The sequence below is a fragment of the Prinia subflava genome, chromosome 2, assembly GCF_021018805.1.
Source record: "Prinia subflava isolate CZ2003 ecotype Zambia chromosome 2, Cam_Psub_1.2, whole genome shotgun sequence".
In the NCBI taxonomy this organism is placed as follows: Eukaryota; Metazoa; Chordata; class Aves; order Passeriformes; family Cisticolidae; genus Prinia; species Prinia subflava.
The window spans coordinates 11254255-11267546 of record NC_086248.1 but is presented as its reverse complement, the minus strand read 5'-3'; positions in this window follow the sequence as shown (position 1 = coordinate 11267546).

Here is a 13292-nt window from a genome sequence, read left to right as displayed (position 1 = left end):
CAAATTATTTTCAAAATAAGAATAATCATTATAAACCTTTTCTTACTAGTCCAGTGAACTCTGAGAGGTGATGCCTCCCCTTTATGTGTAGGAAGATAGCTTCTTTCTACACATAAAAAGGAGCTCCTCAAGGCTGGGAAACCCTCACTGTTAAAGTATTTTCAAGTGAGGTGAGAAAAGCTGGCTTCAATCTGAGGTAAAAAAACCCAAACAGGAATGTTCTTTTTATCTCAGTTCTGTATTTATGGAGGTGTATTTATGCAAAGCTATGTAGCACCACATTCCGACATGCACTTATTGAGCTGGGAGGAAGGTAAGAGTTGGTTTCTGGGATCCTGTCAATGTACCATGACAGCAGCCATGAGCTGAACCTTTCCTCCTTCAGCCCTGTTGCCTTCTGTGTGTAGATAAAATATTTGCTGTATAGTTGATTCTAGAAAAAAATTGTGAATATTTCTCCCCAGGCATGGAACAAAATGACAAGGGTGGTCTGTAAGCCCATGTGAAATATATGAAACCAAAAAAGAGTCAAAAAGGAAACCAAAACCAATTACTAAGAGATGCCCTAGTTGTCAGCTTTTTCTTGCCAGCTCTAGGTGGTTTTGCTTGGCATCATAACTGTTTTGGGTTTGTTCTGATCTAACATTTGACAGGAAAATAGATTTTCTCTGAAAAAGAGATTAACTCTTTTGGGAAGGGTTTTGAGATTTGCAAAATGGCATTTTCAAGCCCAGATAAAACAATTTTGACAAAAGAATGCAATGATTCTGTGTAACTGTTAAGTTGCAAAACCTTTTATCTACCTGTTTAAAATTTCTTTTATTATGAGAGAGAACAGATTCAGGGGCATCCAGTGTCCCTGTGGCACAGTGACATTTCAGGAATCATTGCCAGTTCAGCTGGAAGCTCCTGGTATATGACTAGCTTGGTTAGCAATTCCACAGCAAGTACAGAAAAAGGATAAGTCTAAATAAGCTGATTTGTGAACTTCAAGTCAGCCACGAAAGATACCAAGAAGTTCTGAATCTCAGACGCTGTCTGAGTTGAATGAAAATTATCACAAGATCACTTCTTAGGTGCAGGACACAAGAAAGTGAGAGTGATTCTCACTCAGTGAGAGTGATTAAAATAACAGCAATTTTTTTCCTGTTCTTTTGCCTTTCCTGTCCTTGTTTTCAGTGCATTTGGCATGAAAAAGCCCTGTGCAGTCTTGAGAAAATCCCTGCCAGCAACTGAAGTCTGGTCATGTGCCTGCTCTACTGAGGAATCTCCCATCTTCTCCTGTGGCAGAATTGCTCCCAGTGTGGTCTCTGCTCCTTGCTCCCTCACCTTCAGAAGTTTTTCCCATCCATGCACCCTCACTATCTCCCCAGGAAAGAGCAATCTCATCTGTCTATGGAGCTCCTCTTGAGGGTGAGAGCCACACAAAGGTGAGCTGGGATCTCCCCTTTCTGACCAAACACTGCCATGATAACAGAGCAGATTATAAATTATGCTGAGGACAAAACTCCAACAAAAACTAAAATACTATCCATTGCTCTTGGGTTAAAATAGTGATGATACACAAGCTTGAGTTAGCAATCCTTAATTGTCCCCTAGGGTTCAACTTGAACTTTTAAGAGCTTAAAAGCAGATAGTTGTTTATAATAAATAACAATTTACTCTTCTTTTGAGCCTGAGTTGAAGCTATTCCTCATTATATAAATGCTGACATGCCCTTTATGTGCAGAGGTTTTACTTTTTGGCTGAAGTGTGAAGTCAGCACAACTTTCTTCTCTAATGCTCTTCAACTCCTTGGTTCATTCATTAATTTCCTAATGCTCAAGTGCTACTCCTTCAAAAGTAAGGGGTTTACTGCAGTCTCCTGGCCAAACACCAGTTTGGTGCTTGGAAAATTTTGCCCAGCTCCTCTGGAGTTTCTCGGTGACACAATGGGATTCCTTGTGCCTCCACTGCAGCTCTCAGCAGGCTGCTCTCCAGGGGTGCTGGCAACGCCTCACAGCAATGCAAATTTACAACACCCTGGTGAGAATGTGCATGTGGGTCTGCAGAAGATACAACTTCTAAAAGGTTGTCTTGAAGTAAGAGAGATCTAACAGAGCCAGTAAATCCTACTGCAAATTAGTTTTGCAGAAGTAGAAGAAAAAAAATTGGCTCCAATATGTACCGAAAGTTCCAAGGAAAGATATTCAGTCCTGGCACAATTACCTTTTGGCTGACCTTTGCTAGGTTTTGGAGAATGAATATTAATGACTCTCCAGCACAAAAGTAACTTAATGAGAAGAACTTACTTAATACAGTATTTTAGCCACTGGAAAGCTACTTCCTAGTTACCTAATAAATCTTTCTGCTATATTTTAGAGTAAGAGCACAAATGTACATTTAACGCTAACATTATAGTGGGGTCTTTGTTGCAGATCATGATAAATTGGGAGCTTCAAACTGAAATAGACTTAAGAGAGATTAAAAATATTTTGTTCAAACCCCAATATAGATTTGCATTAGGTTTGTTTACAAATATTGTACCCTGTGATCTTTATACTGTCTAATATTAGTTTCACTTGCTCACTCAAAAACCAAAATCGTAGTATCTCCAAATAATTTTCCTCTCAAGGTATAATTAGATGATTTTATTGTTTAAGTAGGAATTCTCATTAATAATTTATGTCATGTTTTCATTATATATTTTTTATGTTTTAATTACAAGAAGGACTAAGAATTTATAATGTAATTGCAGCTAATGCTGATTTCACTTTGTTACAAAATCAGTGACAGTGAAGAGCAAGATGTCTAGAAAGAGGCATCAGTAATTCTGATTAAACATCAGGACTGATCCAAAGCATGACTAAATTACTGCTGTCCTACTGACTTCAAGAGGCCTTGAGAAGCCAATCAATAACACCAATCAGAATTGTGAAGGAATAGCCAAATCAGTTGCTGAATCAAGAAACAGCATGTAAAACATGCTTAAATGGTTACAGAAAAGTCAAACAATGCCAAGGAATTTAGTAGATTAACATTCTGATGAGTTGTGCTCCTGTGCTAGCAAAAAAAAAAAACAAAACCCTTTCTGGTTTTATTTTGTTGATTTTTGAAAACAAAAAATTTTAAAATTGAAATAAATTTGCCTACAGTACATGGAGAAAGTATAGGATTAAAAAACCTTGTACAAGAAATGTGCTGAAACGGCTCTGAGTTTAAAAACAGTGGATACATTGTAGCACTGCAGACAAAATAATGATTTATACTGGCTGTACTGATAACATCCTTTTTCATGGCATTTGCTTGTATATCCTCATATCCTCTCAGAACAATTTCAGGTTCTCAACCTCCACATTACTTTGCAGGATCAAAACCGCATTTATTCTTATCAAGTAGATTGCATTAGAGTATTATAGTTGAAAACAAAAACAAGCTTTTTAATCTACTAACATAGCATCTAAAATAACATGTAAGCCACTCATGAATATATGTGAAATTGGGGGAAAAAAAGAAGACATTTTCATCTTAAATTCAAGAATACTTTATGGCATGTCAGGTGAAAATTTTGTTAAAATAATCTGCTGCATCATACCAGCTACCTTCATCTGCTCAATACTACAATTTTCTTGTTTGAAACATGTGGTTTCATGTGGCTGACATCTGCAGACTGCAGATCTGTGAAGAGTGAAAATCTATGAACAGATGAATAATTGCAGAATATTCCTCTGTTTTGCTGGGTTTCAGTGTTATGCAAAAAATATTCAAACAGTATAAGCAGTTTCACATCTGCTCTCAGTCAGGAAGCACAGCCTGATGCTCAAGCAGCACAGCACACTGCTCTCTTTAGCCAGACAGTACACTCACAGAAAGCACATATTTTTTGGAAGTTTGGGCAAAGACATTGAGTTTTATTCTTCAGGAAAGATTAATAAGAGCCTTTATTTTGAAATCATATTTGCCTGATATTTATTTTGTCCCACTTCTTTTTTTCAGACTGCTTGTACGATTCTCAGATCTATATTGAATAATTTTATCATCTTGTTACTTATAATTTTCACACAATGTCATTATTTATGGCAGCACTTCTCTGATATGAGGAAATAGATAATAATACAGCACCCTAAGAAATACAAGTGTGCATATTCTGAAATTTTGTCTCGGTGTGGTGTCCCAAGATAATGTTCTGTAAATGTTATCACTATCATAGTGTGTTGTGTTTATCTCCAAGGAAGGATGATTATCATTCAGAACAGAGCCAATACTGCTGGGGCAAAGTCCGGAATTATCCACCTCAGCCTGCTTCAAAGACAGACTGAGGACATTGGTACACATAACCTCTCTCTATGGTTTGGAGGTATTAAATGGACATCAAGAATTCCTTGCCTTTATAGAAAAGAACTCTTTCTACCAGAGTGTCTTAGATTCTTAGATTCGGGAAATTAGCACAAACATATGCTCTACATGACAAATAAATGAGAGAATAAATAAACCAGTCCACCTCCCTCAGCTTCTGAGAAAGGGTCCAGACCACGAAAGTGTTTATCAAGACATTCTGGCATAGGTAGGAAGCGCCACAGGAACTGCAAATGCTGCCCCTTTTACCTGAACCCTGGCAGTTCTCCTAAAACTGGTTTACTAAACTGAGAAAATGACAGAGAAGTTCACAGGTTGTTGATCAGATTGACAGTAGGGATCTTGACAATCAGATCACATTAATCCCAGTCTTCATAACAAAAAGAATGGTCTGAGACATGACATTTTGGATAAACAAATTATAATTACAACATTTTCCAAAAGACTAGTTTAAATTCAGCCCAGCTTTTAATCATGGATACAAAAGCATTCCGTACAGGCAAAAGAATAAAAAAAAGTTTAAAAATGGTTCGGTAAAAATGAAATTAAAAGATAACATCCTTCTGGACAAAAATGTTAATGCGGAGTAAGAAATACAAGGAAAGGAGAAGTTGAAGCCAATTTTCTAAATTAATTGAATATGAAGACAGTGTGAGGGAGAAAGCTTCTAATAGACTCAATTAGTATGATTTCATAGACAGATATAATCACAAATGCTGTGGTTTATCACCTGATATTGCTGGACTAAATATGAAAAAGAGGACCTTTACTTCTTTAGGCAGCTCAGCTCATGAGAGGGGCAGCTTAAAGGAGAGTTGCACTTCTGCTTCAAAATACTCATGACTAGAGGACTTACCTTTCAGCACTAATTTTTTTTTCCTGTCACTGGAAGTAAAAATAGTGCTTCATAATGGGATTTGTTCAACTTCATCACCTTAGTCTCACCATTTGAATGGGTGAGGTGGTGCTGCAAGAAAGCTGTGGTTTGAGCAGTGAAAATGTGCTGCCTGTGAAAATGGGTTGGACCCTGATTTATCCACAGCTTGGGTTTTCAAAAGAAATAGTTTGGGCAAATAACCTTAAGCAGCAAATATCAGAGCATCATGATAGTGAACAGAAACAGCATGGCTTGGAATAACATCCCCAGTTTAGTTATAGCTAGACTAAGAGGTTTTATTCTTTTTTTTTTTTTTTTTTTTTTTTTTTTTTTTTTTTTTTTTTTTGTACTATCAGACTGAAACAAGGAGAACATTTTGGAGACTCTCATTAGTTAAGAAAATATTGCAAGCTTTTCAAAAGGTTATATACCATTATGACACCAACATCATAACTTTTCTAAGCAGATATACTTGGATTTGACTTCACTGTGGAGTGGATCCCAGCGAAACTGAGACTGAGTACTTAGTTTCACATACTTCAGCTGAAAGTTGTCTAAAAACTGAAGTGATCAGTCAGTAAGGAGTCACAACTTTTTACTAATATCATTGTCTCAGAAACTAATCCTCGCTCAAGGACTGATACTAACTGCTGAGATCGAGATGGAGAACAAATTCTCCTGGTACATGCACAGCTCCTGCTCCAGAGGTCACTGCACTCTCTGCACAGTTTAGAACTTAGTGAAACAGGTATATAAAAACTTCTTTATTACAAACAAAACCGTTTGAAATTATGTTCAACAAGGTCACATGGAGATAACAACAGTTTCACAGTGTGCTCTTAAGAAAGGGAATCTCAGAAACTGTATCTCAGGACACGGTATGTGGCCACTGCAGTGTCTATAATGCTTTCTCGCATAAGTGGTTCCAGTTTCTTCTCCTGAAGCTCTTTCATCTTCTGCAAAATATTCATGAGGGAGGAGAATTCATAAGTTGAGAATGATGTATCAGGTTACACACACACTTCTTAAGAAGGTAGAACAAGCAGCTGTCAGTTCCTATTAAAATAATTACACAAAGTAGAATGTCTGCAGTCGAAGGACTGAGTAAAGTTACACCCATGCAATGTGACATCTAGAACATGCATCAGGCAGGCAGAAGGTGAAGCGATGTTTCTTGAGGGAGGATTTAAATGTGAGCCCCCCACATTTTGTGTAAATGTCCTCACTGCTCCCTGAGGGCAATATTCCTGGCCAGTTTTGCAAGTGGTGCTTAACTTTTAGTGCCATACGCTATTGTTTACTTTTGTTAGCACAACCTCGACTGGAAACCAAATGTTATGTTTGATGTTGAATTAATTGTTTCTTTGATCCACAATGACTATTTTTTAGTCATGAGAAAAATGAGAAAAACTCTATAAATAAATAAATCTACTACAAAAAGAAAATCTTTAAAAACAACAACAGGAACAACAACAAATCCTCCTCCAATTCAGGCAATACTTTTCAAGTTTGGCTCAGCCACCAATCAGAAAATAACCTATTGCACTGTCTTAAGGGAGATCACTTTTCCTATAAGGAACTAGTATGACATAAACTGTCAGTAACTCACAGAAGCACTGTAAGAACTGCAACAGTACAGAAGGGGACAAGTGTGGGAGCAACAGGTCCAGCATCCTGCCATGGATCCCAAGTCAGTGCCACAAGAGACAGCCTGGCAGTGTCAACAGGCAATGGCAGGGTCAGCTTGACTAGTAGCAGCCCAGTGGCAGCAATGAGCACAGCAGAGAGATGAGTGAGCAAGAAACAGAAGAAAATAGTAGTTTAAATTTTTGAAAAATCCACTGCTTTTTTTCCAAAGTAAAACCAGACGACAGTGAGCTGCTTACTAAGATGGCAATCAAGGGGAATATTTGTAAGGTCGTCATCTCCATGAAATGTAGATGTCTTAGTGCCAGTGAAAAAGTATCAATAGTTTTCAGATTGGGAAGCCAAATGTCACCTTCTTTGGTAGTCCAGAATAATTGATGATGATAGAAAACCTCTGATACCACAACTTTCCTGAACAAGTTGTTAATGTTTATGACAGATTTTTACATCAGTATTGTCCAAAAGTGTCCGTCTGCAGTTACAGAGACATTTCTGAGCTCATTGGAAGAGACTGACAAGAGCAAAGCCACAAATTACTCTGTACAAATTCTAGTGCAAACACTGATCGCCTATGTCCCTGTCATATAGACAAGGATCTCTAGGAATTAATAAGGACCTAGGACTCTCTAAGGAATCCCCTAGGAATCTCTAGGAATCAAGCTGATTTAAATTTTCTACCAATTTTTTTTTCTAGAGAAAAAAAAACTTGATACAAAAAATTGTACAAGATTTGGCCCTAAAATCTCTCAATAGCCAAACAATCTCACATTTGACTTCACAATTTAAGAAATCATATCAATAGGGATTATTTTCTCTCTCCTTCTCTGTTTTCATCTCCCTCTTTCCTTGGAAGCTTCAGAAAAATAGGAGTTTTCATAAAATTAGTTGAACTGCATGAAATATTGCTGCACTTGGCATTACTTTGTGCTCTTAATAACATAGTTTATGAAGGTAGAGATTCATTCTAGAAGTAAAAGGAATTAAAATACAATTCCATGTTCAATATTATTAGTTCAAGATTTTAGTAAATGTTAAGATTCCCATAATGAGTCCTAACACTGAACTATTCTTATTCCCTGCATAATCTAATTTCATTAACTTATCTGGAAAATGCAGGAAATACATTATGCTGTTGGTATTGAACATGAAAATACATTCAGCAATGTGCAGATGGAAAGTTGTTTGTATATATTTCTGGGCCAAAATGAAGGGTAGGTGGAGAATGAATACAATGAAAGACCTGATACAAGCTTGGACTGCTGATTTCTTTAATGGAAATTTTTTTAATAGAAGAACACAAACACGTATTTTTAAAAGCTGGATGAACAAATAGGAATAGCTCTGGGCAGATCTAATCTGCATGGCTTGCACTTACAGTATGCATTAAAGAATTCAAGCTGACATTGACCTTGGCAGCACTTACAAAGGAAGAATTTTCACAAGGATGAACATGTCGTGCACTGTGTCTTCAGTTTTGTGAACAGTCTTGAAATTTTTTTCAAATGTTCATTTCTCATGGCTCCAATCTTTGTACCCTATAATTATTTTCAAGCAAAACATACTAAATTTACGTGATAAAAGAAGAGCAGTGTAGTGTGGCATGCAAGCATAATTCAAGATTTTATCATCTTTGAAAAAAAATCCCCTTCTAAAAAATGTCAATAGAGATCCTCTTCTGAAAATATGTCAAAACATATTTTTCTACAGCTTTCCCTTTTTGAAAAAGTGAGGTTTTTTACTTATATATTGATAATGACGGATTTTTAAAAACAAGTAATAAAATATACATGTAAAACAGAAATATACATGCATCAAAGGAAATAAGCATAGAAATATTAACAAACACCTTACAGGAAGCAAAAGCAGAGTTATATTTTAATTCTCACAGAACTCTCATTATGACTATGGCTCCAAAATCAATGTCTTCTTCCAGTTCCCTTGGCCATCACACTTCACAAGTCCCTGGGAAATTAAGATTTCTAACACTACTGTCTTTTAAAACAATTCCTGCCCACAATCTCAAATGATAACACAGGCTTACAGAAATGTGGTGAGGGAAGAACAGTGAGACCATTCCACACCCATCTATGGCCAAAGAACCTCTGTCACAATGAAAATATTGGACAAGACCAGGAGTTCGTGACAGCTGTTCAGTCATAGTGCACATCTGTGGCATAAGCAAGGTTAGATCACAACTCTGGCAAGCACAAGCAGGTAAGTTTTGCTGGAACTAGACTGTGTGGGAAAGTCTTCATGCCTTGGGAAGACTGACCTGAAACACAGACTGGGCAGAGCTAGAAAATAAAGTAGGTATTTATTGAAAGGTCTCCAGGATCCACCTCGGGCAGGACAGGAGCCTGACCAGGACTACACCAAGGATGGTCACAAAATGGCTGACCAGTCAAGGGGTCTTAGACTTTTATAAGTTTTGGTCCATTTGCATATTGGGGTTTAATTGCCCAACCACCTCAGGTCATGAGGTCGCATCCTTCTTGTTTCTCCCTTCATGTCCACCATTATGTTTTTGGGGCTGAAAGTTGTCCTTAGTCTTCAGCAGGAAAAGGATTTTTTTTGTCTACTTACTCTTTGAAGAGAGCTGACTGGCACATGATATGAGGCTCATAATTACACTCCTAGGCAGCACAGAATCTGAAAACATGAAAGCTAAAACTTAAGACATCAGTCTAACTATTTGCTTTCTACCATAGTGGAAGAACCTCAGAAAATTCCAGCAGAAAATAAGTTAAGGAGAGGGAAGAAACTGAGGCACAAAGAAGAACAAGTTGATATTTAGGATAAGGCAGACAAAAATCTGGCCTAAATGTCACATAAAACATTATTCATTTTCTCAAGGAAATTTTTTCTCCAAAAAGTGTGAGAATGTTTGGAATGAATGAGAAGAATTAAACTCAAAATCCATCTCCAGACTATCTATAGGACACTGCCTTTGCCATGGACAGTTCCCTGCCTGTTGCATACACGTAATCCATCCCATGACTCATGACTCCATCAACATCCTTCTCCAAATAAGCAGAAAAATTTTAAAATTGAAAGATTTATCTACCATGTAGAAATAAACCAAAGATTGCTCTCTTCAAAAGAAGTTGTTTTTTTTTAATTCACCTCCTTTAAGTATCATAATAACAAGAAATAACTAAAAGTACACTTACAGACTGAAAAAATTTAATTGCAAAACCTCTGGGACAGAAACTAAATCTTTATTGCAAGATTATGCAGTAAACAGTGAGTTGTGAGCAGAGATCCTGGATGCTGCTTGAAAACAGACCTAAGAATAACTGAATTTGAATGCTAGAGAGAACTTTAAACAGGTAACTCTCCCACCCTTGGGTCGAAGTAACAAATAAAAAGGATTTTTCTACTTCTGCAGTCTGTTGAGAGCACTGACTGTGGCACAAGCTTCCCTTAAGTCTCCCCACTGATCAATGGAAGAATAATATTCTGTTCCAAAGGCAATTCAGGTCACCTTAGGGCCTATTTTACTTTATTGACTGGGGTTTCCCAAGTCAATTCAGCCTGTTTCTCATCTCTCCACACACAGCCATAACCTCTGTTACAGTTTCTGAAATCTATCATTGCCAGTATGTTGAGTTACAGGCTCCAAAATGTCATTTGTAATAAGAATACATATTTTGATAATACTTTAAACATGGTAGGTTATACACATGGGCATATATATCTCCATTCTGATGCACTTATTTTTCACATTTGTTTGTTAAGTTTTGCATATTTCTGCATATTTAAGGTTTGACAAAAAGTGCTTTAACAGCAGATTATTCTATTCATCTTTCTCAGTGCGTACACTGAACATAATTTATATTGAATTTTCATTATAGCTCCTGGCTAAAAATATTTTCATAATTGAAGGGGCATTGTATTGGGAAAATTCAAATAATGGAGGACACACTTCTATGGTAGCATTGGCTCAGACCAAATACCAAATGGTAGCATATATTTTATAAAATAATCATGTCTTTACTTTTATTTCCATATCAGATCATGATATATTAATTTTTCTCATGAAATTAAACATAACTTGTTGAATTGCTGCAGTTCATAAAGACAACTATCAAAATTTCATCTACCACACTGACTGTCAATGGACAAATGTTTAAACCAGTGCCCTTATTTACATTTTCACCTGAACCATTATTGACAGAAATAATTTTGAACAAAATTAACTTTTCATCTTCCCAGATACTTTTAAAATGTACTCTTAATTTACCTGACACTCTGTTTAGAAATGCTCTACCTCTGGCTCAGTAGGAACACAGCATGTAAAGTGACCTCAGTGTCTTGTCTAGGGAAAAAATTCATGTAAGTTCTCCAGTGATATGTGAGAATAACATGATGGGATGTAGATGCTGAGACCAGAAAATTAAAATCCAAACTGAATATGAATTGCAAGACCAAAAGCAGAACTCCTCCCTAAGCACATGAAACTTCTTGGTAAAGTGTATTCACAAAATGCCTTGGCACCTTCTTCCTTAATGCAGAACCTTTTGATAGATATAGTCATTTGAACCCTTTCTCCAAAGCCTTCCCTGAAATTCATGATCTATTTTGGTTTGGCAACTATCTTCCAACAGTAGAAGGAGTAACAGGACTTCATTACCTGTTTTAATTCAATTCCCTGATAGAGAAAACAGTTATACTTCTATATACAGGTGATGTTATTAAACTGGATTTTAATAATCTTGCATATATTCACTCATTAATTGTCTACATTTATCCAAAATACACTGAGAAGAGCAGGTTTAGCTTTGCATCCAGTAATTTGAAAGGCAGAAGAAAAAATGCATTCAATTACTATTTATTAAAAAATCACATGTATTGGTAGACATAATGGAATTCAACGTTTTCAGTAGGCTATAATTGAATCCTTTTGTATTAAACAAGTCCAAGCTACATCTATTGTTCTAGCAGCTGATATAAAATGATGCAGAAATTATATTTAAGCTTTTCTGCATAATTATTAAAGTATAATGACACAACATCTGCATTTCTGTTACAGTCAGATCAGCAAGCCTCGCTAACTCAAAAAAACCTCACCAGATACAGTGTCTGTGACAGAAAAATTCAAAATCTATACATATTGCCTCGATCAGATATGCAAAGCCATATGGCGGGATCTTGGCTTGGCACTTTCCCACGCGGCTCCCCAAGTCCATGGAATGGCGCCAGCTCCCATCGCTGCTCTGCACAGCTGAGTGCCCTCGTGCTGCTCCCCAGCAGAATGAGGTACCTGACCTATTCCAGCTGAGGGTGGCTGGGGAAGCTGAAGCTGGCAGGGGGCCAGGCAGCATTCCCAGTGCCAAGCCTTCCTCTGTTATTTAAGATGAGGGCGTGTTGTTAGCGGCTCTCTCCAGCTGAATGAGCAGACATAAAGTTTACATAATGTCTCAGCTGTACTATTCTATTTCTCTGCATGGTCCGATTTTTGTTTTGTTTGACTTATTGTCTGGTTTTTTGTATTTGGGTGTTCTCCAGTATCTTTTACAGGATATCTGGGGACATTCTTGCACAAACTGCACCATTAAACACAAGGAAGTTTGCTACTGAGTATAAAATCAGTGAATTATCTCTTGTCCTGAAGAAGTAGCCTACATATACCTCTGTCTTCTGCAGTCAAGAGCATTGTAGTATTTTCTTATACAAGCATCAAATAATGAGACACATTTTAAAAACATGTGAGTTTATTGATTTCAAAACAGGCAAAATATTCTTCAGTGGAAGGATAAATTTCTGTATAAACAATGCTGAGGTCATTTCATGGAATCTTTCCATTATAGTAATTTCTGCAGATTTTATACTAATCTGCATTTCTAGGCATCTCAAAATTTACTATAAGGCAGAATAAAATTGCCTAAGTATTTCAAGGAACAGCTTATCCTTCAGTTTCAGAATTACCTATGTGACTGTTCATTACAAGTACACTTTGGTGGGGTCACATCATTTCCATACATGGCTTTGTATTCATGTAACTGATTTCAGAATGACAAAGGCCATTTCCTTGGGTAATAGTGTTGGACACTATTAACTAGGAATCAAAGTTATGAAGCCTCCATACTCAGAATTTAAGGTCTTTACCCCTGGACATTACAAACTCAGTAAAAGGTCAGTCCTTGGTGTAGAAGCTGCTGGTAGACACACATGCTCTGGTTGCCATCCTTGCTCTGATCTGTGAAGTTCTGTGGTTAGTGTATTTTCAAGGTGTCTGAGACCTGATATTACCATGCTCTGAACAGTGGGAGCACAGACGGGCTAGGACAGAAATTATATATCAATTTCCAAGCCATGGCCATCAGAGCTGCCCCACAGTTATTAAAAATGCAACGTTTTCATTGCATTCCCCATGTCATTAATGATCACAGACCAATGGCACAAGATGATATAGGAAAGGAAATGACTCTGT